This window comes from Stegodyphus dumicola, chromosome 11 (assembly GCF_044657685.1).
Source record: "Stegodyphus dumicola isolate Sdum_Otavi_A_Nest chromosome 11, ASM4465768v1".
In the NCBI taxonomy this organism is placed as follows: domain Eukaryota; kingdom Metazoa; phylum Arthropoda; class Arachnida; order Araneae; family Eresidae; genus Stegodyphus; species Stegodyphus dumicola.
Genome location: NC_140778.1, coordinates 70,315,877 through 70,339,224, shown reverse-complemented (window position 1 = coordinate 70,339,224; position 23,348 = coordinate 70,315,877). Strand labels below are relative to the sequence as shown.

General features: G+C 32.1%; 1 pseudogene; it reads left to right on the top strand.

Annotated features, from left to right (window-relative positions):
- Positions 1-3,788: 3,788 nt before the first annotated feature.
- On the top strand, positions 3,789-13,795 carry LOC146994080 (uncharacterized; annotated as a pseudogene).
- The last annotated feature ends 9,553 nt before the right edge of the window (positions 13,796-23,348 follow it).

Below are 23,348 nucleotides of genomic sequence, written 5' to 3'. Positions count from 1 at the left end.
ATATCAAAGGATTTACAAAGCGAAAGCATGTTTTGATGTCCATCAAACAAAAAGTGGAATTCCTGCAAAAAATGGTTAAAGGCATGAAGAAAGTGACAGAGAGGTGATTTGTTTCTCTAACCATTCCGAAATCTGTTTATCAATTTCACGCTGCTCTGCGGGTGAGGGGTACGTCGCGGTGCGCAACGAACGGGAAGTTGATCTGTCAGCACTATCCTCATCTTCAGGGCAGATGTTTTTATTTTATTCGGATTATAATTCCTCACTAAATGTAGTATTTCATCTCAATGTACTCCGTCTTTGATATGATTTAAATCAAATTCATCATTATAAATATCACGAATACACATGAAATAGTTTTCTGGTTGCAATTTTCTAATTTCGACTATGCGTAATGTATGCGTGTAAAGAATGTGCATACATTATGCGCACTTTATGCATGCGTGCATTAAAAGAAATGTTTAATAAAGTAAACAAATAAATATTAAGCTTTTTTTGTAAATTTTGATACCCTTTAGATCATAATTGCTCTTTATTTCATATTTTTAATTTTATAATATCTGCATGCCATCTTAAAAGATTTAAACTGATGAGCTATAATACGGAAAAACCGATAATCCAGAATCGCCGGAGAGTCCAAGTTAAAGACTTTTGACTGTTTATGATAACCAAATGAGCACCACAGCATTTAATGGGTTAATATATGACATAATTGGACAGATTGGAATTTGCTAGCAAGTTTGCCCTTGAAACAGAAAAGAAAATTAAAAATCCTGCTCCAGAGGACATTCCAGCTGGCAACTTTATGAAATTTATATGCTACTGTTATGAAATAATTTGATCCAGTTTTGTGAAATTAACAAAATATATGGCATTAAGGAACTATACAATCATCTGATGCATATTTTAACTCTGAATGTCGAAACAGAATAGGGATTTTTTTTTTTTTCACTGTGGTTGATTCTTACCTTTAGTCATAAAGATGATGTGATCTCTTATTACGATGCATGTTGCTTTATCCAAGACCTGCCAATGATGGATTACTATATTCCCCCCCCCCCCACTTTACAGTGCTGAAATTTATTAAGAATATTTCCCTCATTTTTCACTTTTTTCAATACATTATTAGAACGGGCTTTCCTATAGTTTAAAATGTATTTGTTGATGTGGTAATCATTGTCTTATTTACAAAGACAAAAATCCCATAAATACATACAAAGGTTAATTTGAGCCTTTCTTGTAATTTTTTACCTTAATGCCAACTTAACACAAGAACTGTTGAAACACAGTGAAGCAAACACAAACTGACATTCATTCTATGATTTCAGCTGCATACACAACTTCTCGCCTACGACTCTGCAGTTGTGCAATTGTAAGATGTTACTTCAAGTAAAAAGTTGGTCGATGTGTACATGGATACCGAGGATGTGTAATTCTTAAAACTGCGCCAAGCAGTGGGTGATTCTTCACTTTCTTCGTTGTTTTTCTTGAAGTCCTGTTTTAGATATTTTTGCATGTTTACAGAATTAATTCAAATTTGTAACCGGCGATATGATGAGTTAGCGATTTTCTAAAACACACGAAAACAATCGATTTGGCGACTTGGCAATTTTTTTAAAACTCACCAATCTGGACCGCAATATCTAGTTTTACCATACTGCTGTTGTGAAAAGACATGTTAGAAGATGAGTACAAGTTTAACAATTTAAAAATACTGTAATCCGAAAAATAAATCATATGGACCATGGCAGACAAAATAAGAAAGGCACTGCAAAAGCATATGGCTAGACATGGCCAGAATCTCATAAAAAATAGCACACATTAGCTTCCTGGGGTTTAATCCTAGTATCCGGTGCACACGGGATTTGGCTACTTTTGGCGACTTTGTGATGAGCAGTAAAAACCGGACATTGCGATGAGTAGTTAACGGGTCATTCAAAGAAAATATATAGTTAAACATAGTATATACTATGTATATAATATATATGCTATGTATATACACACATAGTATATAGTGTATAGTATATATATATATATATATATAGACGTTCTTTGGATCATTTTTGGTGTTGGCGATAATTTTCAAAGTCGCGCCAAGGCTGCACCGCATACTAGGATTTTACCGCTTCCTGGCAAAACATACTTTGGCTCAACTTTGATGTTAATGTTTCTGGTTAAGTAGAAGCAACATTAAAACTGGTTTGCAGTAAATGCTGTCAAATGAACACATAACTGAAATATTTGCTGATATTAAGAAAAATACTAATTTGTTCAGCTAGACATTTAGCACCAATGCTCATCCAATAACAACAAAATTATAAATTTGTTCACAGAATGTAATAAGAAATTTGTGTAAATAAGTACGTAAGCAACAACAAAAAAAAAATAAAATAAATAAATAAAGGCACATTAATATCACTGCCACACCATCCAATTACGTTTGAATAAGAAAATAGAGTTATGTGCACAGCATTGAAAGAATACCTTTGAAGTACACCATATTCATTTCTTACCCTGAATCGAGCAGAACCATGTAATTATTTAATCTGCAACTACATTCTGAAATTTAATAATACACACAAATTACATACATTTAATACACATTTTGTACTGAAATTAAATAATTACAAATATAGTTTTTACTAACCTATACATGCAGAAATTAAGGGAAAAAGATCGCCAGATCGCATTCACCAGTTTGCTTTAAAAAAATGAATTAACATAAATAATTACAATCGAAATCCTATTCATTTAAGCAAATAATGGATTATAAATTTTAATTTTACCCTACAATCAAGAATGAGAATAGCCGCATCACACCCACACCACGCTGCATACAGGCAAGAAAACATTAACTGGGCTTAATAACAAAACAACCACATCACAGCAAAAGTCAGCGTTTCTTGCTGCAATTTTTAACTTCGTTAGAAATAACAGAATAATACTAGAATTGCTTACAATAAATGCACATAGAATGTTAGGCTTTTGGTATTAATATTACACGCTCTAGCTCGGCTGAAGTTAATATGTTAATGTTTCTGGCTAATCATGTTCAACTAGATGCATTATTAAAGCTGATTTCCAATAACGTCTGGAAAGTTGAGCGCAGATAACCAAAAAAATTTGCTCACCCAGATGTTTAACATTTCTATTAATACGATATCAAAGAGAACATGAAAAAATAAGTATATTTGTTCAAAAGAACACAGAAATACAAGAATATATTACATTTCGCAGTATTTAATAAGAAAAATGGGTGAATAAGTACATAAACGACACGAATTTTTTTTCTTCCTTTTAACTGCACACAATTCATAAATAATTTTGTATTCAAAGTTAATTAAATATTTACAAAATCAAAAATAATTCTTACCTATACATTCACCAGAAAAGGAATTATGCCTATAATTGCGGTCTGTGCAAAAAAAAAAAAAAAAAAAAAAAAATAATAATAATAATAATAATAATAATAATAATAATGATTAAAATTAATTAAAAAGACAATTAAATTAAAAAAAAGACTATTTATTTAAGTGGAGAAAGCATTAGAATTTTAATTTATTTGAATTTCAACTTAAAATTGGGAACAATAGATATCACTCGTACACTCACCACCACACCATCCGACCACGTTTCGAGAACAAAATGGCGCTCGATGCGCATGGCACATTGGAGGCATGTTCATGCGCAGATGGTGTCTGCGCAACCAGTCGTACGTTTAGCATTTTTACCATCTTTGAGCTAGCCGTCCGACGTCGTACGGGTAGACACTTCCGCTGCCTATCGCTAGTAAAAGGAAAGTCTGGGCCATCTGAAAATGCGGCGACCTTGTAAACATCGCAAAGTGTAGCAGAATTCTAGCGCCATCTTGCGGTCAGTAGGAATATCACGCAGGCAACCGAAAACACAAAAGAATATTTTCACACTGGCAGGCCTTGAATATAAGTTGGCCTTGTGTCACGTGAACATTAACCTTCTTTGGTACAAGTCGAAGAAAACTCGTCAATTGATAATAGAACGAATATTTACGTTAACGAAGCGAACAAGGAATTTTTATTTTATCTGTGTGACACACTGGCATATAAAGTAATAAATGAGCTGTATGTGTTGCAAATTAAAATGAAGTTTTGTTTCTCCCTAGTCATACACTTAGCAATGTGGAATCTGGATTTCGCAGTGCCGTGAAATGTGCTCGTTATTCAGCATTTATAACTGTTAAGCACTAACTAAGAAATGTAGAAGAATCAAAACCTCATGTCATAATAATAAGGCATATATGATGAATTGCTTAAATTAACACCCAATTACGTAAATATTCTTGAATAGAAATCGTATTTCTGTGTAATGTAACAAATTCATTTTTACTGAAGTTTTCCTGGAAATCAATACAAGCTTATACAATACGTTAGATAAGTCTCATGAACAATATGTAATAATATTTAATCAAGATAATTACGCGTGTATTTACGGAAGCAACTGAAAATAATTGTGCAATATCCAGAAATAGTTTGGGGTGAAATTCAATTAATTACTCTATTTTGCATGTATTCAAAGCACAAACATCATCCTGATTTATGTAACAAGCATATAGTTCTTAGTATTAAGAAGAACCTTCCTATCTAGATGTATGCAACCCATCTTTTGCAAGAAGCAATATGTAATAGCATATGGATACCAATAGAAAGGACAGATTTCATGTGTATGAGGAATTTAATCAGTCATTCAAATAAAACGATAGCTTAAATAAGCACATGCTTATTCACACAGGAGAGAAGCATCAAGGTGTGAAGTATCTTTTCATTTAAATCAATCAAAAATCATTTAAAGGAAAAGTTCATTTAAATATGCATATGTTTATTCACCTAGGAAACTAAATTAATGTGCAATATATCTAAGAAATCGTTTAATTGAAAACTCATTCAAACATGCATATGTATATTCAAACAGGAGAAAAACCTTGCATGTGTGAAGAATGTTAAAAAACACTTATTGAAAATAGTAGTTTAAAGAAGCATATGCTTATTCACACTGGTGAGAAACCTTATACTTGTGAAGTATGTAAGAAGTCATTTAATCGCAAACCTCATTTAAACATGCATATGTAAAGTCACGCTTTAGAGAAACCTTATATGTGTCAAGTATGTGAGAAGATGTTTAACGAAAAGAATACTTTAAAGAAGCATATACTTATTCACACTAGTGAGAAGCTTTATATATGTGAAGTATGTCAGAAGTCATTTACTCGAAAAGCTCCTTTAAACATACATATGCGCATTCACACAGGAGAGAAACCTTATATGTGTCAAGAATGTAAGATGATGTTTAGTCAAAAGTGTAGTTTAAACAATCATGTACTTATTCACACAGGTGAAAAACCTTATATGTGTGAAGTATGTAATAAGTCCTTTAATAAAAAAGCTTATTTAAACATACATATGCGTATTCACACAGGAGAGAAGCCTTATATGTGTGAAGTATGTAATAAGTCATATAATCAAAAAGCTTATTTAAACATGCATATGCGTATTCACACAGGAGAGAAGCCTTATATGTGTGAAGTATGTAAGAAGACGTTTAATCATAAGGGCACTTTTAACATGCATATGCGTATTCACACAGGTGAGAAACCTTACATATGTGAAGTATGTAATAAGTCATTTAATGAAAAAGCTTTTTTAAACATACATATGCATATTCACACAGGAGAGAAGCCTTATATGTGTGAAGAATGTAAGAAGACGTTTAATCGTAAGGGCACTTTAAACCTGCATATGCGTATTCACACAGGTGAGAAACCTTATATGTGTGAAGTATGTAAGAAGACGTTTAGTGAAAAGGGTACTTTAAAGAAGCATATGCTTATTCACACAGGTGAGAAACCTTACATATGTGAAGTATGTAAGAAGACCTTTAATCATAAGGACACTTTTAACAGGCATATGCGTATTCACACAGGTGAGAAACCTTACATATGTGAAGTATGTAAGAAGACGTTTAGTCAGAAGGGCACTTTAAAAAGGCATATGCTTATTCATACAGGTGAGAAACCTTACATATGTGAGGTATGTAAGAAGTCATTTAATGAAAAGGCTTATTTAAACATGCATATGCGTATTCACACAGGTGAGAAGCCTTATATATGTGAAGTATGTAATAAGTCATTTAATCAAAAGGCTTATTTAAACGTGCATATGCGTATTCACACAGGTGAGAAGCCTTATATGTGTGAAGTATGTAATAAGTCATTTAATGAAAAAGCTTTTTTAAACATACATATGCGTATTCACACAGGAGAGAAGCCTTATATGTGTGAAGTATGTAAGAAGACGTTTAGTGAAAAGGGTACTTTAAAGAAGCATATGCTTATTCACACAGGTGAGAAACCTTACATATGTGAAGTATGTAAGAAGACCTTTAATCATAAGAGCAGTTTAATCAGGCATATACTTATTCACACAGGTGAGAAACCTTACATATGTGAAGTATGTAAGAAGACCTTTAATCATAAGAGCACTTTAAACAGGCATATGCTTATTCACACAGGAGAGAAGCCTTATATCTGTGATGTATGTAATAAGTCATTTAGTGAAAAGGGTAATTTAAAGAAGCACATGCATAGATACACTGGTGAGAAACCTTACATGTGTGAAGTATGTAATAAGTCATTTAACCAACAGGCTTATTTAAAGAAGCACATGCATAGACACTGGTGAGAAACCTTATATGTGTGAAGTATGTAATAAGTCATTTAACCAACAGGCTTATTTAAACATGCATATGCATATTCACACAGGAGAGAAGCCATATATGTGTGAAGTATGTAAGAAGACGTTTAGTGAAAAGGGTTCTTTAAAGAAGTATATGTGTATTCATACTGGTGAGAAACCTTATACGTGTGAAGTATGTCAGAAATCATTTAATCAAAAAGATCATTTGAACAAGCCTTTTTAAACATGCATATGCATATTCACAGAAGTAATAAACTTTATATGTGTGAAATATGTAAGAAGATGATTAGTGAAAAAGGTACTTAAAGAAGCATATGCGTAGTCACACTGGTGAGAAACCTTATAAATGTGGAGTTTGTAAGAAATCATTTAATGAAAAAACTTTTTTAAACATACATATGCATATTCACACAGGAGAGACAACTTATTCCTGTAAATTATGTCAGAACACGTTAAGTGAAAAGTGTAAATTGAACAAGCATATGCATATTCACACAGGTGAGTGTATGTAAAAAGTCTAAGTAAAAAGGATACTTTAAAGAAGCCTATGCTTATTCACACTGGTGAGAAACCTTATATGTGTGGAGTATGTAAAAAGTCATATAATCAAAAAAATTTCTTTAAACATACATATGGGTATTCACACAGGAGACAAACCTTATATGTGTGAAGTATGTATGAAGACATTTAGTGAAAAGGGTACTTTAAAGAAGCATATGCTTATTCAGACAGGTGAGTAAAATTACATATGTGAAGTATGTAAGAAAACGTTTAATCATAAGGGCACTTTAAACAGGCATATGCTTATTCACACAGGAGAGAAGCCTTATATGTGTGAAGTATGTAATAAGTCATTTAATGAAAAAGCTTTTTTAAACATACATACGTGTATTCACACAGGAGAGAAGCCTTATATGTGTGAAGTATTTAAGAAGACGTTTAGTGAAAAGGTACTTTAAAGAAGCATATGCTTATTCACACTCGTGAGAAACCTTACATATGTGAAGTATATGCGCATAAAAGCTTTACGGCCGCGAATATGCATGTGCGCATTCACAAAATACGTTTACGCATGCGCATTTAATCTATAACGGACGGTAAAAGCTAAGTTAAAATTATCTAATTCAGTTAATGTTGCAGATTGCGTTGTTCCTTAATCTTCGAATTGGATCTGGCTTATTATTTTTTGCAGACTGTTAGAGCAATTTTAAAAAGCTAAGCTTGAACTTTCGATTATGTCAAATAGAATTTCCGATATATATTTACTAATATGTCAAGGATCTGCAAAGCGAAAGTATGTTTTGAAGTCCAATAAACAAAAAAGGAAGTGCTGCAAAAAATGTCCTAACCATTCCGAAATGTGTTTATCAATTTCACGTTGCTCTGGGGAGGGGGGAAATGCCGCCGCACGCAATGAATTTGAAGTTGATCTGTCAGCACTATCCTTATCTTCAGATCAGATGTTTTCATTTTATTTGGCTTATAATTCCTTACTAAATGTAGTATTTCATCTCGATGTATTCCGTCTTTCATATGATTTAAATCAAATTCCTCTCGACACAGCAATTATAGAACATGAAAAGTGGAACTTTGGAACTGAAACAGAAATTATGTCTGTTTATATAATTAACGTGAAAGTATTATCACATGAAACGAAGCAACTTAAACAACTTGCATTGAAAGATATGTTTAATAAAGTAAACAAATAAATATTAAGCTATTGTTTTTGTAAATTTTGATACCCTTTAGATCATAATTGTTCTTTATTTCATAAATTATGGTTTCATATTTTTAATTTTATAATTTCTGCATGCAATCTTACCAGATTTAAACTGATGATCTATAATCCGGAATTGCGGAAGTCCAGACGAGTCCGGATTAACGACTTTTGACTGTATATACGAGAAACCTTATATACGTGAAATATGTAAGAAATCATTAAATCAAAAAGATCATTTGAACAAGCATATGCATATTCACACAGGTGAAAAACCGTGTATGTGTGAGGTACGTAAGAAATCGTTTAATCAGAAAACTAATATAAGGAAGGACGTGCTTATTCACACAGGAGAGGATGCTTATATGTGTGAAGTATGTAAGACAATGTTTATTGAAAATGGCAATTTAAACAGGCATATGCTTATTTATACTGGAGAGAAAAATTGTGTGTGTGTTACGTAAATATTCATTCATTTTCATAAAGAGGCTTTAAATGTGGATATCTTAAGAGACTAATCTTAGGAGTTATGTATGTAACAAGTCATTCAAGGTGATAAATGTTGAAGAAACGTATGTGTTATGTTCACAGAGGAGAGGCCTAGTGTGTTTGAATATATATTGGAAACAACTTTTACTTAACCTTTACAGTAAGCTAGGAATATATAGCTAGGAAACCTCAATATCTGATGTCAAGTCTGTATCTTTCTCATAAGTCGACAGAATTTAAATACAAAATTCTTAGAATTTAGAGGCAAATCTGATAGCATACAGCCCTCTGGTGATCCTGAGGGGGAAACATAAATTTTCATTTGATGAAAATAAACTGTAAACCATTTTTTTTCACAATATGAAATATTTAAAATGTATTTTTTACATAAGTGTTGAGTATTTATATCTACTCCATAATGAAGTGTGGATAAGAACTTCAAAAACTGATATTCTAAAAGGTAGCAAAATGTAACATCTGATATGTAAGCTGTAAGTGTTAAACTTAACTGTTTCTGAATCGCATGTAGTTACGAATTATTGTGCCATTACATATAGAAATGGCATTCTTTGTGCTTGTCATGAAAAATGTGTTATGTATTTCCAATTGTCATGAACAAGTGTAAATACAAAAACTAAATTTTCTTTTTTTCTCTTTTAAAAGAATTTTAATTTTGAGTATCGTCAATGAAAAGTTCTAGCATTAGATTATACCAGTGGTCTTTAAATTAAGTTCTGTGGAAGTTCCTTAGTATTTGTCTAGACTATGAATTTTCAGTGAAGTGAGTATTCATGCCTTGGGGGGAACAAGAAAATATTAAATGGTTTCAATGATGATTGAGGGATTGCCTGAAGTGCCAGTATTCGAATATGCAATTGATCTGTATAATCAGGATCCCATTGATTACAAAACATTTATTAATAAATTAGTAAGTAATTGTTTATTAATATAAAGTTATACCGTTTAGTTAGAAAATATAACTATATGTGTAATACGTTCGAAGCACAGTCGAGATAGCTGAGTGGTAGGGAGAGGAAGAAGTTGATAGTAAACTAAGTTCAGCCAATTATAATCTTTATTTTCAGATTGCCAGGCATACTAGAATAATTCCTCATAATACCTTTTATTCATACAATTACGATAATTTCTTATGCACATTGGTTTTTTAAAAAGAATGATGCTGGGATTTTAAACAAGAGATGCAAGAAGATATTAGCAATGTAGAAAGAAGCTAGCAGAATAATAATGATGTAATTAGCTCACCAGAGGTTTTTATACCAGAATAGGTGCAATTAAAGAAAAAAGCTGCGATTTCTTAATTTTAGTTTTGGTTACCTTTTTCCAGCTGTGTTATGTAATGTCGAAAGATCTTTAATTTGGGATAAGGTTCGGAGAACAGCCTTGGTTGCGCCAACTTGGCTCCTTTAAGGATATGGGCGAAATTTCATTATGCCAACGGAAGAAAAATATCATGTGGGGAATAGGTGCTAGGGAGAAAAGGAAAATACATGGGGAAAAACGGGAGTAAGATGTGTTTATATTTGCTTGGTATCTGCTAATTTTGTTCTGTTATGTTGCTAAATTAGCATTAAAAGTCGAGTAATGTGCATCTATTGCGAAAACGCAGGGCAATTACTTTTCGATCTGATTTTATATATGTTAATATATCACATTCCTGCTCATATGATCTACATATGTATCAGATAACTAGCTACTTTTGACACTTATTTCTGGATGTGTATTATTTTACAACTTTTTCTGCTTTGAAAACCCAAGTATTGAATCATTATGTGTAGGCTTGTGAAAATATTATTTCAGATATTCTCGTATAACTATACTATAATCTCATATTATTCAGTTCTCATATAACTACGATAGAAATATGCTTCTATTATTTACTTTAAAAATGCAGTATTTGATAGCCTTCCACATAGTAGCTATTCTAGAATTAGTTCTGTAATATTATACAGTCAAAAGTCGTTAATCCGGACTCGTCGGAACTTCGGCGATTCCGGATTATAGATCATCAGTTTAAATATTGTAAGATGGCATGCAGAAATTCTAAAATTAAAAATATGAAACCGTAATTTATGAAATAAAGAACAATTATGATCTAAAGGGTATCAAAATTTGCAAAAAGAAAAAGCTTAATATTTATTTGTTTACTTTATTAAACATTTCTTTCAATGTAAGTTGTTTAAGTTTTGCTTCGTTTCATGTGATAATACTTTCTCTTTAATTCTATTAAACAGACATAATTTCTTGTTCAGTTACAAAGTTCCGCTGTTCAAGTCCTATAATTGCTGTGTCGAGAATACTGACTAATTTGTCAATCGAAATTTTTTCGTTTTCAATAACCTCTGTCTCTTTCTTCGCTATCGGAAGCGAATTATAATGACAAGGAACTTGTTTTAAATCATATCAAAGACGGAGCACATCGAGATGAAATACTACATTTGATAAGGAATTATAAGCCAAATAAAATAAAAACATCTGCGCTGAAGATAAGGATAGTGCTGACAGATCAACTTCCAATTCATTAAGCGCCCGCCGAGCAGCGTGAAATTGATAAACAGATTTCGGATTTCAAAACATACTTTCGCTTTAGATCCTTTCATATTAAGAAATATATATCGTAAATTCTATTTGATATAATCGAAAGTTTAAGCTTACTTTTATAAAATTGCTCTTACAGTCTGCAAAAAATAATAAGCTGGATTTAATTCGAAAATTAAGGAACAACGCAATCATCAACATTAACTGAAATAGATAATTAGATAATTTTAGCTTATACATCCATTATACATAAAGAGCGCACGCAAAAACGTATTCTGCACTTGTGCACACTCATATGCGCAGTCGTAAAAGGTCTTACGTGCACGCGTAAAGGCCTATGCGCATGTGTCAACGCGGCGCATGCACAGAAAGTTTTTAGTTTTGAGGTCCGGATTATAGATCATTCCGAATTATGGGTGTCCAAATTAACGACTTTTGACTGTATAATGTTAATTGTATTATGCATTATTTTGTCTAAATACTAATTTTCATAAAGAATATATAATCAATGTAGAGAATGTGAGTTCAATATATTTTAAAGACAGAGATAATAAACAAAAAATAAAAGAGAGACTACACATGCAACCAGATAAAAGTGACTATATTCTAAAGAAAGTTAATAAACTCAAAATGATGTGAAAGTATAGCCCATGCCATAAAATTCACTTAAGTATTATTTCTGAGTGGTAAAGCAGAACATATATATCTGAGTGCATTTTTTATATATAAAATAAAATATGTTATTAGTTAATGATGAAAAAGTAAGAAAACAATTTTTATGGATAGAAATTTATGTAGCTGAGTATTGAAAATCTGATACTTCATAGACACTGAAATAGCAATTTATATATTGTATGAAAGTAAAAAAAAAAAAAAAAAAAGTGTTGTTTTTTGAAAACTTCAAAAATCTGAATAATTCTCAGAACATATTCTTAAAACAAATTAAGAATATACTGTTTATTAGAAGTTATTTTTTTATAATTATATGCCATATACAGTCAAAAGTCGTTAATTCGGACACCCATAATCCGGACCTCAAAGCTACAAACTTTCTGCGCATGCTTCGCGTTCACGCATGCGCACAGGCGTTTACGAGAGCGCGTAAGACCCTTACAGCTGCGAATATGTTTGTGCGCATGTGCATTTAATTTTTACGGAGTTAAACGCTAAGCTAAAGTTATCTAATTCAGTTAATGTTGCAGATTGCATTGTTCCTTAATCTTCAAATTGGATCCGGCTTATTATTTTTTGCAGACTGTTAGAGCAATTTTATAAAAGTAAGCTTGAACTTTCGATTATGTCAAATAGAATTTCCGATATATATTTACTACAAAGCGAAAGTATGTTTTGAAATCCGAAATCTGTTTATCAATTTCACGCTGCTCTGCGGCAGAGGTGGGGGCAGAAACGTCATTATTAGATTATGATAGATTAGAAAGATTATATCAAATAGAATTTCCAATATATATTTACTAATATGTAATTTGTATCTACAAAGTGAAAGTATGTTTTGAAATCCGAAATCTGTTTATGAATTTCATGCGCGGAATGGAAGTTGATCTGTCAACACTATCCTTATCTTCAGAGCAGATGTTTTTATTTTATTTGGATTATAATTCGGTACTAAGTTTAGTATTTCGTCTCGATGTACTCCATCTTTGATATGATTTAAATCAAGTTCCTCGTCATTATAATTCGCTTCCGATAGTGAAGAAAGTGACCCAGAGGTTATTGAAAACGAAAACATTTCGATTGACAAATTAGTCGGTATTCTCAACACAGAAATTATAGGACTTGAACAGCGGAACTTTGTAACTAAACAAGAAATTATGTTTGTTTAATAGAATTAAAGAGAAAGTATTATCACATGAAACGAAGCAACTTACATTGAAGGAAATGTTTTAATAAAGTAAACAAATAAATATTAAGCTTTTGCTTTTTATAAATTTTGATACCCTTTAGATCATAATTGTTCTTTATTTCATAAATTACGGTTTCATATTTTTAATTTTGTAATTTTTGCATGCCATCTTACCAGATTTAAACTGATGATCTATAATCCGGAAAAATCGATAATCCGGAATCGCCGAAGTCCCGACGAGTCCGGATTAACGACTTTTGACTGTACTTTATGTACAGATCAAGCATGACCAAACTGAGAATTGGAATTCACAATTTACTCACGTTGTAATTTACTCATATAATAAGCAACTCACGTTGTTTTGCTTTTGAAACATAATTGTCATTTGAAACAGAATTTGTGTGTCTTTTTAATAATTACTAATTAAATTTTTTGAAATCGCAATGTGTGTATAATAATTTCAAACTATGCCTTATTTGCTAATCTCTGATAAGTAAAAACGAAAATCAAACAGTACCATATCTGTAACTACCATGTTGATATTACTCTTGAACTGTGTAGTGGTCATCAGTGTAGCAGAAAAGATAAATGTTTTTATCCTGGTAGCACCTGCATTCATAATGTACCTGAAATCGTACTGAATGCCATATAAATATCTGTACTGTGATTTGCATCAGGAAATACAAAACATATCTAATGATCCAAATTTCCAACGAATTAGTTGTTATGTGATGCAGTAGTGAGGTTTGATCCCTATATTGATCCTGAAGTGGGCTGAAGGCCCATGCAATAGCAAAAAACTAACTATACTTTTCTATAACCCCAATAGTTTGACAGCTTACAGTCTCATTCCCCTCATTTTTTTCCATGCTTTTTACCATTACCATGAGGAGATTGTATAGCTAAAGAGTCAAGTAAAAATCCATAGTTGTGTATTTTCAAATTACTGCTATATTTTTACGTTATTGTAATCAGCAGTACGTCGCTTCTCTTATTTTCAGTTTACTGCTATTAAAATCTGTTTTTAATTATAACCGAAAAAGAAAAATTGAAAATCTGAAGGAAAAGCTTTATTTATTAGCTATAAAAAGTAAAGTCTAGAAAAGTTTACAATTTGTACATCCAAGGAATATGCTTCCTCGGATACTGAGCAAAAGCAGTAACAGTTATTTTGGTACTGTTCTATTATCAAGGGAGCGGATTCAGAAATGTATGAACAAGTGTTGGTATGTATGCGCTTATATGTGTATTTGTATGCACACATATATTTGTACTTATGCATACAGTCAACACATACATGCATACATAAACGCATACATACATTTCTGAACTCGATCCCGATATTTCTTTGTTCGTGTAAGAAGCATTATTGTTGAAATAAGAAACCCTTGGTAATTTACTTAAAATATTTCTTTTTTATTGAAAAGCTTTGCTAATTTTGAAACATGATAAACACCTAATTGTGTTTCTTAAATATTTCTGAATTGTAACATGCAGTTCTTACTGACATGATGTCTGATGACAGAATTAGCTAATACAGGAGTATAACTGCCTATGCAAATATTCTTAAATCTTTGTGAAACTTGCCCAGTCTTTATGAACCAACATGTGCAAAAGATCATTAAAACCAAGAGGTGGTTTCTTGAGTTGGTTGCATAGTATGATTTTTACTGTTTTCAACTCTTCTTAATTTTGAGTATCTACTCAACATTTTGTGAACTTATAAGTTCTGCACAAAAAAACATTTTTGAATTTATTTTTTCTTTTTAGTCAAACTAAAGTTGTAACCTGGAAAATGATAATATAGTGCACAGGTTTTGAGAACATAAATGTTACAGTAGCATGACTAATCTGAGAATACAAAGGAAGTACAGTACTTCATGGCCTTCCCTTTCGCAAAAAACACAAAAATACTTCCTACGTACACATTTTAGATGAATATTTATGATGGTAATGTGTTTTTGAATGAAGATTAAAAGGATATTACTTTGATTCATCAATTATAAAAGTACAGTCAAAAGTCGTTAATCCGGACTCGTCGGGACTTCGGCGATTCCGGATTATCAATTTTTCTGTATTATAGATCATCAGTTTAAATCGCGTAAGATGGCATGCAGAAATTGTAAAATTAAAAATATGAAACCGTAATTTATGGAATAAAGAACAATTATGATGTAAAGGGTATCAAAATTTACAAAAAAAAAAAAGCTTAATATTTATTTGTTTACTTTATTAAACATTTCTTTCAATGTAAGTTGTTTAAGTTGCTTCGTTTTATGTGATAATACTTTCTCTTTAATTCTATAAACAGACATAATTTTTTGTTCAGTTACAAAGTTCCGCTGTTCAAGTCCCGTTAATTGCTGTGCCGAGAGTACCGACTAACTTGTCAGTCGAAATTTTTTCGTTTTCACTAACCTCTCTGTCCATAACATTCTTCATGTCTTTATCCATTTTTTGCAGCAATTCCACTTTTTGTTTGATGGGCATCGAAACATACTTTCGTTTTGTACGTTCCTTTGGGAGCTCCAGAATCGGAAATTCTATTTGACATAATCGAAAGTTCAAGTTTACTTTTATAGTATTGCTCTTACAATCTGCAAAAAATAATAAGCCGGATCCAATTCGAAAATTAAGGAACAACGCAATCATCAACATTAACTGAAATAGAAAATTAGATAATTTTAGCTTATACCGTCCGTTATACATAAAACGCGCACACGCAAATGCGCAGTCGTAAAAGATCTTACGCGCACGCGTTAACGCCAATGCGCATGTGTCAACGCGGCGCATGCGCAGAAAGTTTTTATCTTTGAGGTCCGGAATATAGATCATTCCGAATTATGGGTGTCCGAATTAACGACTTTTGACTGTATCTGAAAGGCATGGCTTTAATTATAATAAATACTATAACATAGATGTATTAAAAATAATAAAACAACCTATTCTGCCCCATGCATCTCTTTCACCATTCCTAGAAAATCCTTCCCCCCCTCTCCAACTCTTGAAAAATGCATATACATTTATTTAAATTCAGACTATGTTTCAACTTGTTTTATAAATTAAACAATAAAAGTGAAGAAAATGTTGATAAGTGCCAAAACTTAAACAAAAGTAGATTTTGATATTCATAAACTAAAACTAAATACTTAACATATAAATAAAAGGCTGACCATGTTCTTCCCCCTGAAGCCCCCTTGGTTGAAAATCCCTGTTGTAGAAGATATATCAAGATAGGAGAGGAAAGACATTTTTTTAAAAAAGTAACATATTTTTCAAATCAAGTTGAATGTTTACCTCACAAAAGCATTCAAAGGATGGCTGCTATGAAATATTATTAGAAACTCAATATAGCAGAGAGTGGTTACTTGCATGCATGAGAATAAATAATACACAACATACCTGTTGGGAGTTTGGAACACAAGTGAAGTTTTATTGGAGTGCACAGTTATAGAAGAATATAAAAACAGTGGCGCCATCTATGGGCCAAAAACATATTTAAAGCTAACCTTTTTTACACTCCCACTTTAGCTTTAAATATCATCCTAATTAAATACAATGAGAAATTACATCAGCACACATACATATAATAAAACATTAAATTACATTGGTCTTCATTTTAAACCCATCATTTTTGCAGACATTTCATGTTTTGCACTGTTTACAATTTTTGTCAAAAAGTCTGCAATCATATCATTAGTAGTCTTATATTGTATGTCAATGTGCTGAAGTTTCACAGCTTCTCGCACGAAATGATGTTGTATATCAATATGCTTTGATGTACCATGATACACACTATTTTTGCTGAGATTAATAGCACTGTTATTATCGCAGTATAATAATACTGGCTTTGCAGTAATAATCCCAATTTTTTTAACAATTTTGTTGAGCCATATGGCTTCTTTAGTAGCTGCAGAAAGAGCCATATATTCGGCTGCTGTTGTACTAGTTGCAATGGTTTGTTGACGCTTACTACACCATGACACTGCACCACCTCCGATGAGGAAAACATATCCAGTGGTTGATCGTCGATCCCCAGCATCACCTCCATAGTTTGAGTCGCTGTAACCAAGGACATCAGCACTATGGTCCTTTGAAAAAGACAATGTAGCATCTGTAGTGGCTCGAAGATACCGCATGATGCGCTTGACAGCATTCCAGTGAACCCTTGCCGGATTATTGGAGAACTGGCTAAGGAAATTCACAGCATAAGTTATATCTGGCCGTGTTGCTTGAGCTGCATAAAGAAGACTCCCAATGGCAGCCTGATAAGGAACAGGTAGCTTTTGTTCCTTACTAGTTGGTATCTGCAGTTTAGATAACACTTGATTTTGGTCTAATGGTGTTTTTACACCATGAGATTCATGCATATTATATTTGCAAAGCATACTCTCTACATACTAAGTTTGACTAAGGCTAATGGACCCTTTAGTTCTATCTCGTTCAATTTTAATTCCTAAGCAATAATTTGCTGGTCTTAAGTCTTTCATTTCAAATTTTTCTTTAAGTTGTTGTTTTACCCAATTTTTAAGTTCTATGTTATTACTAAAAATGAGTAAGTCATCAACATAAATAGTAACAATAACAAGATCTTTATTTTCATTTATTTTAATATAGACATAACTATCAAAAGAACTTTGCCTCAGTCCCATTTCTATTAAACCCTTTTCTAACAATTGGTACCATAGTCTACCACTCTGCTTTAAACCATCTAATGCTTTGTTTAATTTTAGGACCTTTCCCTTTAAGTTTTGCTTGTAAAATTCACTGAAACCGTCTGGAATTTTCATATAAATGTCTTCATTTAGAGTTCCCTGTACAAAAGCCATTACAGCATCCATTTGGTCAATTTCCCAATCATATATAGCTGCATAAGCTAATAAAACTCTTAATGTTACGTATCGGACAACTGGTGCAAATGTTTCAGTATAATCTATTCCCTCAATCTGAGAATAGCCCTTAGCAACTAAACGTGTTTTATATCTTTCAATCTTGCCTACTGAATTACATTTAATTTTGAAAACCCATTTACAATCTACAATGTTCTTATCATAAGGTTTATCTGTTATTTCCCATGTTTTGTTTTTAATATGGCCTAATATAGTCTCCCATATAGAATCCTTCCAATGGTTTGCATCATTGCCCCTTAATGCTTCATCAATGGTTTTCGGTTCAGAATACACACCATTTGTTGCTGCTGCCATAGCTTTAACAAAGCACATTCGATCTAAATTTGGCATTGGCATTTCTGGCATCCCATGTGTGTCAAAGTCCTGATAACTATTTGGGAATCTAAGTTTTCTGTTTCTAGTCAACATAGGTAGCTCATCAACTACACTACTGTTATCATGGCTATCATTTTGAGCAGTATTATGTTCATCATGATTAGATTTAATACTAGCATTAACTAATTCATGATCAGACTGAGTATTATCATTAACCATCCCTTCCAATTCACCGTTCTGATCATCAGCTATTGCATTCTCAGTATCTGAAAATGTCGTAATCACGCTCCCACTGAATGAGGATTCATCATAGAATTTTGGCATATTACTTGCCTTTTTGTAGTACATTTCATTTTCCAAAAATTGTACATCTCGTGCATTTATTATTTCATAAGTTTTGGGATCTATTAATCGATAGCCTTTTCTGTCCTGACAGTACCCAACAAGCATTAATTCCTTTGCTTTTATATCCCACTTTTTGCATTTTTGTTTTGGAATGTGAGCAAATGCACGACATCCAAATACTCTCAAGTATTCTAAATTTGGCTTATCCCCATACCATTTTTCATAAGGGGTCATACCTGCAACTGCAATAGTTGGAGATATATTTTTACAGTGATTTGCAGTGTGCACTGCTTCAGCCCAATAATTTTGATCAAGGTGAGCATCCACCAACATTGATCGTGCTCGCTCTACAAGAGTTCTGTTACTACGTTCAGCTACACCCATTTGCTCTGGTGTAAATGGAATAGATTTTTGATGCTGAATTCCATTTGATGCTAAATAGTTATCCATCTCATTGTTTACATACTCAGTACCATTATCTGAGTGTAAGATTTTGATTGATTTGCCAGTTTGCCTTTCCACAAATGCTTGAAATATTTTGAATTTTTCAAAAACTTCAGATTTATTTTTCAAAAAATAAACAAAAGTCATTCGCGACAAATCATCAATAAAACTAATAAAGTAGCGAGAACCACCAATTGATGTAACATTCATAGGCCCACACAGGTCACTATGTGCTATGCCTAATAACTCTTTTGCATGCTTAGCTTTTCCCTTGGGAAATGGTTGTCTATGCATTTTGCCTTTAATGCATGACACACAATTTAACAATTTTCCGTTAAATGTAAAACCTTCGACCATATCTTTTAATCTGGTCATTCCTCCTTCACTTAAATGGCCCGCTCTTTTGTGTAATAATTCATTTGAAATATTTTTATCAGTAATTAAAGCCCACTCATTACATAAATCAAGAGAATACAAATTATCTCCCATACCTGTTCCAGTAGCAACTAAATGTTTACCATCATACACAAAACATCTTTCACTTGTAAAAGTACTAACCATTCCAAATACTTTATTTAAATACTTAATGGACAGCAAATTGGCTGTTAACTTTGGAATGTGTAAAACATTACTAAAAGTTACAGACTCCCTTTTTTTATTTCTAGATAAGAGGAAAGTTATTTTACCCTTTCTTATTTTTTTAGATAAGAGGAAAGTTATTTTACCTCTACTTCTATTACTGAACTTCCTGTTTTTATTTGATGAATACTAGCATCCTGATAATCATCTAATAATTCTTTATGTGGAGTCATGTGGTAAGAAGCACAAGAATCCATGTACCAAATATTGGGATGTGGATTAGAATTAGCTACACTAATTTCCACTACATAAACTTCTTCCCCCTTTTTATGTTTTAATCCAACATTAGACTTTTTGTTAAACTTGTTTTCATTATATCTATCCTTTTTGAGAGGTGACTTCTGACAATCAGAGCTTTTGTGGCCAAACAAATCGCATTTAAAACATTTTACTTTAAAGTACCTTTTGCTTCCGATATTTTTATTAACAAATGCGTATTCCTTACTTTCATTGACTAGGGGTTTTGAATCTTCAGCTAACAAGCGATTTTTAACATTGTCAACTGTTATTGCCTCACCACAATTTTTCAAAGCCATTATAAGAGGTTCAAACCTATCAGGTAAATTAGCTAAAAGTATTCCTGCAATTAATTCTTCATCAGTTTTAACACCAGTAGATTTTAACTGCTGATAAGATGAAATGACCCTATGTAAATAGTCAGACATATCCTTACAATCAGTATAACGGGTATTCACTAATGTTTTAATTATTGAAACCTTTCTTGTGATTCCCTTATCCTCATATGTTTCAGCTAATACTTTCCAAGCTTCCTTTCCACTTGTTAAATCCCTTATATCATTGAAAATAATTTCACTTACCCCTTCAACTATATATGACAAAGCTTTGGTATCCTTTACTGGATCTTCTGTTGTACCCTCTACATAAGCCCATAAATCTAATTTAATAAGATGCATTTTCATGGAAAATTTCCAATCCATGTAATTTTCCCTTCCACTCAATTGTTTATGACTAAATGAACCTTCTCCCCCTGGCATTTTTCCTTTTTTAACTTTAATCAACAAGAGACAAAAAAAAATTATAATTTGAGATAAATTCAAATAAACTTTCTATTGAATTAATTTTATTCTCAAAGAAATATTTGCCCAAAATAATTAACAGTCAAAAATATTTGTACTAGTTAAGCTTTTGCAACCATGTGCTATGGCTAACCCTAACATAATCATGTGGTCAATTCTGATTAAAGTAATTCTAAAAATTTACAAATAGAATTAAATAAACAAACTAACTTAACTAGACACTAGATTATTTATCCTCATTTCTTAATCTGGCCTGGGCCCATAACCTATTAGAAACTCAATATAGCAGAGAGTGGTTACTTGCATGCATGAGAATAAATAATACACAACATACCTGTTGGGAGTTTGGAACACAAGTGTAAGTTTTATACAAGCGCCTAGACATTGGGTTCTCATCTATCCCAGAGCTCCCCACTCTCGGTTGCTCGCCAGACGTCACTTCCATTTGAGAAGATGTAAATAAGTTGGGAGGGGGGGTTGAACCAAAGCTAACGTGGTTGTCGTCTTTCTCAGAGCGGTATTATTCCATGCAGCTCTTAAATATCGTGTGCACTCAAAATATACATTTTTAAATGGTTAATGAAGCAGTGTTTTTTACTTCTGTTGTTATAATGTTACCTATAATATTAAGCAGATAAGTTTTTATGAGTAACATTATAATGAAATAATATATTTCGAATGATATTTTTTTTTTAATATTTACCTTTCGGAAGATGTTAGGTGTTACATCCAATAAATGATTTCAGTTAAATAAAGATTATTATCATTTTATTGGCTCTGTGAGATGACTGAGAAGTTTTATGCACTCCCAAAGTCACCAAAATTAACAAACTGGTGTGGTGTAATCTAAATTCAAATGACTTCAAACTGCATAAAAATAACATAATGTATAATTTTTCTGTTTTATTTATAATGATGTTCTAAGGAATTTAAATGCTATTTAAAATCTGTGGTATTGTTAAGTATGTTATGAATAAGGACAGGCAGTTGTGTCAAACTAAAATGCTGAAAGCGGTAGGTAAATAGATAAAGAAAAATGTCTTTAAAATATAGTTTGGGAAAAATGAATATGTTAACTTTGTTAAGTTGTGAATTCATTAACGCACTTCATGTACTATAACTAGCACTGATAAAGATAAAGTTTTCTTAATATCGATAAACAAAGTACATAAAAACATATTCCTACATATCATTAAAATATTAGTATTTCTCATGAATTCCAGAGAAAATATGCTAATGAATAATAAATACCATGGTCAAGAATTACCTAAACAAACAGCAAAAAAAAAAAAAAAAAAAAGATTCCCTACCTTGATACATAAGAAAGGAATATCACCATGTAACACATTGTTCACTTGTGTCAATATCACAGGCATTTTCTTCAGATTCTCCATTGACAAGTTGTATCTGTTAAAATGCCCCTGAGGCAGGAAAACAATCATCTGCTGATGGGACAGGTGCATATTTAAAACATAGAGATTCACAGGATTCGTAACGATATCAAACATGTTTTCACAATGCTTGAACCTACACCTTTTTCAACGTAAATATTGAGACACATTTTTCATCACATCAAATTCATACAAAGAGGCTACTAAATTTAGATTCTGTTTCTCCAGGGAAGCTTGTATTTGAGAGAAATATGAAGCTATAAATGTGAGACTCTTATTTAGAGATGCCTTTTTAAATAACACCTAAGCATTTTAATTGAAGAACATAAAAAATATTGACAGGATCTGAGGTTTTGACAAAATACTAGTCATTAGGGCCAACTTTACTGTATTTTCTGCCCACGAAAGCATACAGAAAGTAAAAATCTGTTAATCATCCTTCACTGAAACCAGAAATAACTGAATAAAGATAGAACATTTCACAAAGAAATCTATAAAAAAACTTCAGTATTTGGCATTCTGTGCAATCACCCTACCTCCACCTCTTAAAAACGCTACTACTTGCCAAAATAGCAAGCTCACGCTACCATATTCCTCACTTTTTCAAAACTGGATTTAAAGGCAACAATATATCAACTGCAATCTCTCTAAAGACTTTTGCTCTAGCAGGTAATTCTAAAAACATCCTTTTTACATTAGAAATAAGTTTGCAATTGTCTGTGAACAATTCATGAAACTTTTCGGCAAGGTGTACAGGGTGTGCATTTTAGATACAGTATTTTGAGAAACGACCCTGTAAATGCCTCACCTTTTTTATACATCTCATCATTCAGGAAAAGAATGGCATAGTCATGTTTACTTCTATTAAGACGAAATAAATTCTATTGATGAAACTTGAGATATACCGAAGCTGTTA